We start from the raw sequence: 11930 nt of genomic DNA on the forward strand, positions 1-11930 counted from the left end.
GGGAGGCAGAAGTTGGAGTGACAGCACAGTCCTGGGACTGGTTTGGGAGCTGCCAAACCCAGACCACAGGGCGGAGCAGTCTGTCCTGCCAAGCAGCCAAATCTGCCACTTACCAAACCGGAGATGCCAAATGCCCAGAGCCCAGGGCTGGACCCACAAATATGGCCTTTTAGCCTCAGTGGGAACTGGGGGGCCTCTGGGCCGTCTCACCTGAAAGGCCAGCCAGCATAGCTGCTTGTCCCTAGGGGTGGGTGGAAGGAGGTTTGGGATTTGCCCAGGGTGTGGTCTGGGTCTACGGGGAAACAGGAAGACAAGAAAAGGGAGCCCTTCCCGTCCTCGGAGGGCTCGGCCAGCTCACAGTGTCTGGTGGGCAGGCGGCTGTGGGCCTGCCCACTCTGGAGGAGGCCAGATCCACACAGGAGCCCCACGTGGCCAGAGCCCAGGAGCGAACAACCCCGTGTCCCAGATCTGCCCGGGCACCCAAGTTGCGTTGGTAAGTCAGCTGCCAGCGTCATGGCGTGCAGACAGTCGGGGTCCCAGGCTGGCCCAGGCCGACCTCACCACCACAGACCGTGCGACTCTCTCCTGCCCCTGGTCCAGAGCCTCACCTTTCCTGAAAATCGGACAGACCCCACCCCACCCCGGCCACAGCAGGGCCCAGCTGTCTGCAGACACACACGCAGGTGAACCGCAGGTGAGGACTGCTGGTTCCCCTGCACCTTTGCTGATAACAGTCCATCAGGTCTCTTGCCAAGGGACACAGGACAGGGCTCACAAAAGGGAGAGCCGGGCTTTGAACCGAGGGTGGGGGTTAGCCACTCTGCCGCTGGGCACAGGCCGGGTGGCTGATCCAGGTGTGGGAAGCCGGGTGTCAGCCGTCCACGTCTGACGTAGGGAGGCTGCTGGACCCTGCGTGGCCACCACTGTGAGCAGGTCTGCGGGCGCCCGTGCAGGACCAGGGAGTTCCAGGAGTGGGAGGATGGATGCCAGCCCCTTCTGTCCACCACATGGCTCCGGAGCTCCAGGGTGGGGGGGGGCAAGGCCAAGGGCAGCAGGAGCTGCAGCGGCTGTGTCCCAGGTTGGAGGTGCCACCCCTCGGCTGAAAGGGAGGAGCTCAGCCTTTCTGCTGATTTGCTGAGGAGGCAACACAAAGATGCCGTCTTCAAACTGCCGGGAAGGAAAACTCACTCTCACGTGCCGGCCTCCGGGGACAGGGGTCACTGGTCCTCTGGCGCCGGAAGCAGGAAGAGCCGAGGGGCACGGGAAGCGGGGCTGGAGAAGGAGCGCTCCGACCCGCCCGCCCTCGTGCATCGGCCTTGGCCTGCCGCTGAGGGATGAGTGAATCTGGGGGCGCGTCCAGCAGGTAAGGGGGGGCGGGGGGCTCTGTGGGGACTCCTGGGGCTGGGAGGCCTGCCCATTCCAGAGCTGGGGGCCTGGGATGGGCACAGACACCCCACTCAGTCCAGCGGTGTGGGTGTGGCCCCCACTGTTCTCCCAAGTCCAGTGAAGATGATGGTTCCTAGTAACGGACAGAGATGGGCTGGTACCAGGCAGGATCCCATCAAGCCCAGCGTTTCCCAGCCCACTTTCCACCATCACCTTCCTAAGGACACCTTTTAAAACTAATCCCACGTCCCCCGTGAAATTAAATACTGAGGCCTGCAATTTTGGTGGGTAGCAGCTCGCTTTGAGCTTTGAATGGACACAAATCACTATTAACAGCTGAGACTTTTTTCATGCCCTCCTCCCAGAACTATTTTTAGCCCCTCGGGGTGACCATGGGGGACAGATGGTCTCGTCAGCGCATCAGTGTTGCACGTGGCGCCCTTCATTGTTAGCGCTCCGTGCGGGCCCCTGGGCTGGTCCCCTCGGCAGAATCCCCTTCGTTCTAGTCCGAGCCCCGAAATGCTCATTCCAGTGGGGGTGGCAGAGGAGGGGGGTCAGGAGTGCGGGTTCCAGCCTCCCAACCCAGGGCGCGCCTGCCTTGAAGGGGGCAGAGAAGCCCTTTGACAGAGCAGGAAGATTGGTCCCCGGAGTGCAGCCCAGACTTAGGGAATCGTTGGGGTGCAGAGGGGCTCCCATTTCTCAGACACTCCCAGGAGGAAGCTGGAGAAGCCATCGTTCCCTGCTGGGGACACTGTCCCCATGGCCACCACCCAGGACCACGTTCCAGTGCAGGCTCCGAGCAGGTGGCCGTGGGAGCTGGTGCTGGAAGGGGAGGTGTCCTGGCCGGCGTGGGGCCGGTTTCCCAGCAGAGGACAGCTGTGTGGTGACCGAGCTGGACCCTCGCCCCCAGCTCATGTCTCTCTGAGGTCCCAGCTTCATGGCCACGCACGTGTACTTCCCACAAGATGGGCAGGGTTCTGTAGCTGACGCAGCTGGTGCTGCACCTGTGTCCCCTCTCATCTCACCACTGCCAAACAGACCGCCGGCTTCCAACCGCCAGTGTCGTGTCCCATGACCAGAGGGCTTTCTCTTGAACACCCAACAGACGGGAAGCCCCCAGGGGCCGTTCTCAGCCAGTGAGCACTGAGGTTGGGCGCATTAGTCCTCCAGCTCACCTGCCCTGCTGCGGGTCGGGGAGGTGCAGCTCGGAGCACAAGCTCCACGCTGTCTCCCGCGGCAGTGTCCCAAGGCTTTCCGCTTCAGCTCCCAGGGAGGTCATTCTTCACCTTTTATTGGCAGCCTTGGCAATCCCTGCCTCTCAGATGCCCAAGCGAGTGCTTCCAGGATGCCTCCTGGGTAAATCACCTGCACTTTCTGAGGTCCGAAGATCTGCTTCTGGCGGCACCCACCCTTAGGCTCCCCTCCTGCCTGAGATGCCACTGATCTCAATGGTTACCTGCTGCTTTGTGGGTCACACTCTTAGAGCCAGGGTTGATTTTTGGTCACCATCTGCAGACAGGCAACAGAGAATGGAGTCAGGGGAGGCTTCGCAGAGGAGGAGGGGCCACTTGGCCAAGGTCTTGAAGGATAAATAGGAGTTTGCCCAGGGCAGGGGAACCTCAGGAACACCACCACCTCCCCCACCTTAGCCCTGAGCTATCTGCAGACTGCACTTGGACACAGCCGTGGCATTCTGAAAGGCGAACCTGTATAGCTCCGACTGGTCACTCAGCTCTGAAGCCTGCAATGGCTCCCCATTGCCTGCACCAGGTCCTAGCTTTCTGGCTTATGGTCTGAAGTCCTCTGTAAACTGGCTCCACACCACATCCACGCTGTCACCTCACTGCTGCTGCCCCTCCGCCCTCCCCAGTGAACCCAACCTGGCCAAACTGTGTCTGTCTTTCTGTGCCGTCCGTCAAACACCCTCTCCTCCAGGAAGCATTTGGCAGTGGCCTCAGAGTCACGGCTCTCGTCTCTGTGCTGCTAGAGCACCATTGCCAGACTCTAGGGCGCCTCCCAGCCCCGGACTGGGGTGAGTCACCAATTTAGGTCAGACCAGAAGCTCCTCAAGGTCAAGACCCATTGCGTGGGCTCCTCATATTCCACAGTCACAGCAGTAACAGTGTAACAACTTTGCTGGAACCTTTCAAAGTCCCCATATGTCTGTCCTCTGACCTTGTATAGAGAACCATCTTCACCCACACAGGCTGGTGGATGGACCTGAACGGGCTCCCCTGCAGCCCCAGGGCTGGATTCATGATTTGATTTACTGTTTATAAGGGAGAAAGTGGAGCTCATGAAGGCTGCAGCCATCCCAGTTTTTTTTGAGGGGTGGGTGGAGGGGGTGTTCATGGCATGCTGAAATTCCTGGGCTACGGTTTGAAGCCACACCACAGCAGTGATAATGCCAGGTCCTTAACCACTGGGCCACCAGGGAACTCCCCCAGTGCTTTTTAATTAAGCAAAAAATGAGGATCTGACTCCCTTAGAGAAGACCCTTCCCTCTTCCCCCAAATGCCGCACTCTCAGAGGCGTGGACGGCCACGGTGCGGGTGGGGACAGAGGAGAGTGGGTGGGGCCTCTGCAACCCAAGTGTCCAGGGACAGAGCTCATTCCCCCTGCCAGGGAACCTCGGACCCCAATCAGAAGTTTTAACACGTTCCTTACTCGGAGCCTGACTTTGTTCTCAGCTGCCCACCCATGTGGGCCCCAACAAGACCAGGCAGCATTGTTGTCTGTGTGCTTATGAGGCGGATCCCCTGGAAGCGCATACTCTAAATGAGATTACATCTTATACATGTTTAATGGACTGCTCTTGCCATTTAAAATGCGGGTCTATTAAAATAGCAGGGAGGGAAAATTGACTCTCAGAGCTGGGTGTGGAGAGAATAGATCACTAGTGAATGAATAATATATTCACAGAATAATGATGTTGCTTCTCATATTAATCGTATAAATCACAGGATTTTCGGGCTGTCAGCAGAAGTTAAAAAAAAAAAAGCCGACTTCTAGTTTTCTGGAGGACTGAGGCCTGCGGGCTGTGGGAGCTGGCCACCTGGTGGCCACATTGGTTATGGAGCTGAGGCTTTCTGGGCACTCGGGGGAGTCTGCCGTGGACCTGAGACTGGCCCTGGGGGAGGAGGAGGCGGCGGCTTGAGAAGTCTGCAACTCACTTCCAGCCTGCATCCCTTACTGGTGCCAGCTGTCTGCCCAGGATACAAGAAATATAAATGAGACGTAGTCCCCTGCCACGAGAGAGACGAGGAGGTGTACGGAGGGCCCAGAAGCAGGCGAAACCCACCCACTACTGACCCACCCAAACAGCTGTTCTAACAACCGCCAGGACAGCTGTTGGGTCATTGGATGTGCTCAGGGGCAGTGTCCCTCAGGTGTCTACCCTGGCGACTGGCCAGGGTCTGTGGCTGCAGCTGTGCCCTCCACCAGCACCCACCTCCTAGGACAGTAGGGGAGCACGTGGGGTGGTTCACGGAGGTGCCGACAGAGCACCTAGCCTGGGCTAAGCTCTCAGCACATCTGAGCTACCGTGACTGTTGCTGTTGGTGCAAAGCTGGGCTCCCTTTTGTCCTCCCCTCCCCTCCTCCCCCACCGCATCCCTGGCAGGGACCAACCCCAAGCGTTGAACTCTGCCCAGCAGGGCCAGCCCCATCCCGGAAAGAAGACGCAAAGGGCAGAATTCAGGGGTCAGCCGGCTGAGATGTAGAACGTCTCCATGGCAACCAACCCACCACCCCAGAGGAGGGTCACTGGCTTTGGTTTTCTAGGCCCTGGAAGGGCAGCCAGAACCCACAAGCTGAAGAAACTGGGGCAAAGACCAAACGCTCACTGCACTGGATCATAAGCTTCCTTGGTCCCCCCGGGCAGCGTGGAGCCCAAGCGAGCTGGAAAAGTGGGCCCAGGCGCAGGAAGCCCCGCCCGCCCGCTCTCTCAGGTACTGGAAAGGTCTTAGCACCTGGAGCCCCAAGGAGGTCCCAGGCCCTGTGTCCATGGTTGGGAGCTGTGGGCGGTGGGATGCTGGTCTCGGGCTCTGGGGGCAGGGTGGGCAGGAATCCCACAGAATTGGGGGCGCATCTCCAGGTGGAGGGAAGAGCAAAGAAACCCTTGTCTGCGGTGGCTTTCACTCCAGGAAAACTCAAACACCCCTCTCCGCTGGGCAGGGGTGGCCAGCCAGCCGTGACCCCAGTGACATAGAGCAGAGCACAATGCATATAGCTCTGCCCCCACGTAGCCCACATTAGGGAAATGGGCTCAAAAAGGGTGCCAGCTGGCCTCGCCATCAGCCAGCGAGGCAGGGGCAGAGCGGGAAGCAAAACCCAGCCGACCTGACTTCCAGACCACCCTGGCTCTACTTTGCCAGTGGAGTCGCCTAGGGAGGTTTTAAAACTCCTGATGCCAGGCCTTACCCCAGCCAGTGAGGACAGAGTGTCTAAGTGGCAGCGGCACTGGGATTTTGTGAAGGTCCAGGTCACTGGGTTCCTGTTGTGGCTCAGCAGGGTAACAACCCACCTGGTATCCATGAGGATGTGGGTTTGATCCCCGGCCCCGCTCAGTGGGTTGAGGATCCAGTGTTGCTATGACTGTGGCGTAGGTCGAAGACACAGCTCAGATCCCGCATTGCTGTGACTGTGGCGTAGGCTGGCGGCTGCAGCTCTGATCCAGCCCCGGGATGGGGAACTTCTCTATGCTCGGGGTGTGGCCCTAAAAAAGAAAAGAGGCCCAGGTCTTGTCACTGGGCAGTCAGGGGCACTGCACTGGTGCCTAGTCTTCAGCCTGCTCTCTGGCTGGCCCAATCCAGTGGCTACAAGGTTTTTGACAGTGCTTGAAAACACGGCCCTGTAAAAAGAAACTTGGGAAGCTTCTCTCTGTAGTGTCATCTGCACTGTCGTTCATGTGGCATACTGTCTCTTCATAGACGGTTCCAAGGTCAAGTCTAAATGATGGGAAGTTCTCAGCTAGTGGGAACGTCCCCTTTTCTGGGCAGCCTTCAAAGATTCCCTCCCACCCAAACCCCGTGGGGGTTGGCTCTTTCCCTGCCCTTCCCCAGGGCCCGCTGGCTGGCCTCCCATCCTGGCCCTGAGCACCTCCCCCTCCCACCCTCGGCCTTGAACTCCACGCCTAATTCATCCTCACATCCCCCAACCCCAGCCTTTGTTTCCTGGACAAGGGTGACCTTCAGGGTGAACTTAAAAAATAGACATGAAATGCTGAGACTTCTCCAAAGCCAAGGGCTCTGAGCTGCCCACCTGCCCACCTTGATGTCATCATCAAAGGAGGGGCTTTGAAGCCTCTACCTAGAGAACTGAGGCCCTGCGAATGTGCTCTGAAAAGTGTGTGTAGCTTCCCTCCAGTCATATTAAGAAAAAAAAAAAAAATCTCCACTTTGCTCCACCCTAACGGACAGAAAGTGCTTTATGGGTGCGAGTGATTGAATGTTTGTGTCCCCTCCCCCACATTCCTGGATTGAAATCCTAACCCCCATTGTGATGGTGCTTGAAGATGAGGCCTCGGGGGAGTGCTCTGCTCCTAAATGTGGCGCCCTCCCGGTGGACCTGCACTCTTGTAAAGAGACTCCAGAGAGGAGTTCCCACTGTGGCTCAGTGGGTTAAGAACCTGACTAGTATCCACAAGGATGTAGGTTTGATCCCTGGCCTCACTCGGTGGGCTAAGGATCCGGCGTTGCTGTGGGCTGTGGTGTAGGTCACAGACGCAGCTCAGATCCTGTGTGACTGTGGCTGTGGCCAGTAGCTACAGCTCCACTTCAACTCCTAGCCTGGGAACTTCCATATGCTTCAGGTACAGCCCTAAAAAGACAAAAAGAGAGACCCCAGGGAGCTCCCTTACCCAGTCAGCCACCTGTGGATACACAGAGGAAACTGCTCTATGTGACCCAGGAAGCAGGTCCCACCCAGTCTCTGAGTCTGCTGCAGTCTTGATCTTGGACTTCGCAGCTTTGTGACATAATTGCAAGAAATAAACTTCTATTTATAAGCCTCCCAGTTAGTCGTAGGTTGTCACAGCGGTAGATGAAGATGATGGTTCTACAAAAGAGAGCAAACAGTCACAAGCTCCCCGCAAACCACAAGTCAGAGAGCACGTGCATGTATAAAACAGCAGATGCCCACAGACTTGCTGCAAGGCAGGCGGCGGGCCTGGGGTGGGGAGAGCCGGAAGTTCACGGTCTCGTTTCCGGTCCTGCAGCTTCCAGGCTGACGGCCCTGGGCTCTCCCGGCTCGCAGGACCAGATGCCCAGCCCTCCAGGGCTGCCAGGAACGGCGCATTAGGGGGGCGGGGGGCGCTTCCATGTGTAGGAGGCTCCACCAGCCAGAATGCAAACACCAAGCACAGGCCAGGCCTGCTTTCCGTGGGAGAATGAGAAGTAGAGGAGGAAGAGGAGGCCTTGCAACCCGGGTTGGACTCCAGGTTGCTCCCAGGTTCTGAGGCTGGGCAGCGTCCTCCATGGTTGCACGGGGCCGGGGAAGGATTCTCCTCTGCCGGCCTCAGAGCCGACGCCGAGATGAGGTCCCTGAGGTTCAGAGCCAGGCCCGCACCTTCCTCCCAGGGCGGTTACTTCCAGATGCCCGTCACGGAGCGTGCGGCTCCGTACGGGGCCCTGGCAGAGACTCAGAATTCACGCTCGCAGACGCAGACTGGCACCTCCTTGGCACCCGGCAGGCCCGTGACCCTCTCCCTTGCTCCCTCCCATCCTTATCCTCAGTTAAGGATGCTATGAGCGCTGAGCCGGTCCCTGTGCAAGCCAGGATGGAGGGGACAGAGGCAGACCAGTGGGTCTAAAGGGAGAAGGAAGCTCCGAGGATTGGAAGGGGTTAACGGAACATTCTAGGTCTGTTTGGTGCAGGCTGGAATTGAAGGAATGAAGAAGGAGAGGTATTCTCTCCGAGTCTCATAAAAAGGCAGCACAAACCTTCCTCGGCTGCTCCTGGACTCATTAAAGACCTAATTTCCATTCACCTATAACTTTATTAGGCTTCTCCGAGCTATTCATCAGACGAGCCTGCCTTGAAAAGGGTGTGTAGTGGCTTTTATTAAAAGGTCTTCTCCGTGGCCCACACATTAGGTTTTATGGCCCCAGCACACAGATCCGCCCTCACCTTGGGAAAGAGCGTCCATGCTCTCGCCGGGACTCACAGCGGTTACGGGCGAGGCCATGGGAGACCAGATGCCCAAGACACCCATCCCCACGCAGGGGGCTCTGCCGTCTGGAGCGGGTCCCGGCCACGGCTCAGCTCCGGGGTTTGGGTAAAATTTTCCATCCCAGCCCTGCCCCCAACTCCAGGCTGCCTTGCCCTTCAGCCACAGGCTGGCTGGTGCCAATGTGTATTTTTGGAAACTGGCCCCTGGGTAGAGCCTGGAGAGTCTGGATAAGGGGTGGCTGGGCTACTAACAGTCTGTGATAGCAGCCCCGGGGGCACAGGACTTGGCAGGTTGTGAAAAATGTGGGGTGGGGGGGAGAAGAGGCAGATTGAGAGGTTGGAAGTGGAGGGTCAGGGAGGGGAGCCCCTCCCCCGCCCTCCCCTGTGCCGCAGGAGGGAGGGGCTTCTGAACACACCAGGTCTCCACCTCCAGCCAAAGCCCTGTAAGCACCGGTGGCAACAGGGAGAGATCGGGGCCAGCCCTGTGGCCTTGCCACTGAGCCACGATGGAGCAAATTACTTATCCTCTCCAAGCCTCAACCTCCTCATCTGTAAAATGGGGCCCACACCCCCGGGCCACTGGGTCATTGCCGGGAGTAAAGCGGCTGGATCTCAAAAAGCATTTAGCCACGGGCCAGGCACACAGCAAGCCCCGGGCTCAACTGGGACTGCTTGGCAAACGGATGTGGTGTTTGAAGAGAGATGGTTCTAGGGCGATGTGACACAGGACAGGAGGAGGGGCCACCAACCAGGATGGGAAGCTAGGGGGCGGGGTGGGGGGTGTTGGTCACAGGGGACCAAGGCCAAACTAAGGCAGGGGGTGCTCCTGAGTCAGGAGCTGGGAAGAGGGATGAAGAGCAGGGAAATGGGAGACCCCAGGAGCAGCACACCCCCGCCCCCGCCAACCACGTGTCTTCCTCCCAGCGCTTGTCTTCAGGGAGGGCGGCCCAGCGCAGCTCCTCCTCCTGCAAAGGCCTGTGCCTGGCAGTGTGTTTCCCCAGGGAGAGAAAAAACAGCTCATCGCCAGCAGATAACATGGCCCGGACTTCCAAGACAGCCAAGAGTCCACTAAAAGGAACCGCTGGCACCTCGCCCTGCCGCCTTCTCCTCCATGGGCCCGTCCCGGGCTCAGCCCCCCTCTGCCCTGCGCCCCAGCTGGCTTGGTCATTCTGCATGAGGGTGCAGCTCCCCCGGTAAAGAACCAGAATCCCTCTCCCTTCAGAAGTAAAACCCGTGCGCATCTGCTGGTGGCCTCCCATCTCTTTATTCATCTCCAATCTCAGCATGTGGCTCGGGCTCTTTATAATTCATCAAAAAGGCCACACATAATGAGCTCAGCTCTTACTCCGCAGCGGGGGCCGTCAGCTCCCTTTTTAAGAGCCCCGCACGCTGGCTGAGGACCCTTCGATCTTGCCCTTAGGCTGGGGCTGAACCACCTGTGAGTCAGGCCAGCCCTGCCAACCCCGCTAACTGCAGACAAGTCAAGTGCAAGAGGGTGGAGCTGGGGGCTCTCCCAGAGGCTGTATCACTTCATCCTCTTGACAACCCCGGAAGGAAAGTGCCTGCCTGCCCATTCTGCAGATGTGAACACTGAGGTACTGTGAGATTCAGTATCTTGTCTGAGGTGCCTCCGCAGGTGTGTCGTAAAGAATCAACCTCATCCAAAGCGAGGTCCGGCCTTTGTCCTCGGTCCTGGAGGTGATCTCTAAGCCCTTGGAATGTCCTGCCTGGTAAGAGTGTCTTTGTAGACCTGGGGGCCTTGGACCGTGTCAGAAAGTCTAGCAACATGATTTAGGGTGGGCACTTGGAGCCTTGCGGTATCTGCTTGACCTCTAGAGGCAGGTGGCTAAGGTCAGCCACACACTGATGTGATGGAGCCCCAGTAAAGACCCCGGACAGGCGAGCATCTCTGGTGGGCTGTAAATGTGTATCTGCTGTCACACGTCACTGCTGGGAGACGTTAATGCTGTGCACGACTCCCTTGGGAGGGACATCCACAGATGGAACCCTCCTGGACTCTGCCCCAGACGCCTTTGCCCTTGGCTGACCTTCATCTGTCTCTTTTGCTGTAATAAACCATAACCTTGAGCAGGACAGCTCGCAGTTCTGTGAGTCCCTCTGGCCAATTATCAAACCCGAGGGTGGTCTCGGGGACCCTCGAAGCTACAGTTGGTGTCCTGGAGACCCTGGGAGCCAGAGGTGAGGGCGTGGGACCTGGGGCTCCTGGACCGGGAGGAAATACAGCTCTGCTGTTTGAAGCCAAAAGAAGGTCAGGACTAGAGCCCCAGCAGCTCTGCCGCTCACCAGCTGGGAGTCTGTGGGAATTTAACCGCCGCCCTAGGAAGCAAATACAAGCCCTCTCCCTTCTGGTGGTTTCTGCTGCCGCCGCTTCCCCTGGTGTCAAATTCTCGATAAAGGCCCCTGTCCCCAAAGGGTCCAGTCCTTCCCAGGCCAACAGCAGCTCCTCTTCCTTGTCCATGCATTCCATCACTTACGCTGGTGGCCATGAGAACGCACCCAGCAGCCCCACATAACTGCTGTGCTCTGGACCCCACAGCTGTGTTGGCCCCGGGTCGCCCTTCCCAGGGACCGCTTCCAACCTCGACTGCCCACAGCAGGCCTGTTCCTGGGGCCCTCGAGATGACAACAGCCAGCTTTGGCCCCAGGATTCCCCGGGAACCTCCCTGAGCCCTCCTGAGGCTGCCCGCCAGTTAGGCACAGTTCCCCGCACACCTCCCTCCTGCTCCCCTTCCATCGGGAGTCCGATTGCATGGATCCCAGGCACCCCGCCCCCCCATGCCCCCTCCCTTTGGGCTGCCTGGGTCTCCGGGGGCTGCGCAGCGGTAAACCTCGGGAGTGTGTTCCCTCAGTCCCATGAGACCGGGTCCAAGGTCAAGGTATCTGCAGGGTTGGCTCCCCGCCCCCCACCCCCCCACCCCCGGGGCTCTGAGGGAGGGACAGTGATCCCAGGCCTTCCCCTCACTCGCGGTGGCTGCCGGCAGTGACTGCCCCTGGCGTCCCTTGGCTTGCAGACATCTCCACAGTCACGTGACCCTCTTCCCCGTGGGTCTGTCTACTGTCTCCTCTTCCTATAAGGAAGGACACCCAGCACTGGATTTAGGGTCCACTCTCCATCCAGGATGATTGCATCTTGAGGACCTCAACTAAATATGTCTGCACAGACCCTATTTCCAAACAAGGTCACGTTCTGAGGTCAGGGTGGAGGGGAATGTGGGGGAAAGACACTGTTTCCCCCACAATCCCAGCATTTCCCCTAATGACTCCTCTCTCAGCATGATTGCCAGCAGACCTGCAGCATCACACCCTCTGTGGGCCGGGCACCAGTGCTGGGGGCCAGAGCTCCCAAGGTGGCTC

The 11930-nt window shown here is 58.6% G+C and overlaps 1 long non-coding RNA gene across 2 annotated transcripts; it reads left to right on the forward strand.

Annotated features, from left to right (window-relative positions):
* LOC110259849 lies at positions 3-4316 on the forward strand. Of its 2 annotated transcripts, XR_002342232.1 has the most exons (3): positions 3-493; positions 601-694; positions 895-4316. It is a non-coding gene; the product is annotated as an uncharacterized LOC110259849 (long non-coding RNA). The 2 variants fall into 2 exon arrangements; XR_002342231.1 differs by having other exon boundaries at positions 601-4316.

The sequence above is a fragment of the Sus scrofa genome, chromosome 3 (assembly GCF_000003025.6).
Source record: "Sus scrofa isolate TJ Tabasco breed Duroc chromosome 3, Sscrofa11.1, whole genome shotgun sequence".
NCBI classification, from domain to species: Eukaryota; Metazoa; Chordata; class Mammalia; order Artiodactyla; family Suidae; genus Sus; species Sus scrofa.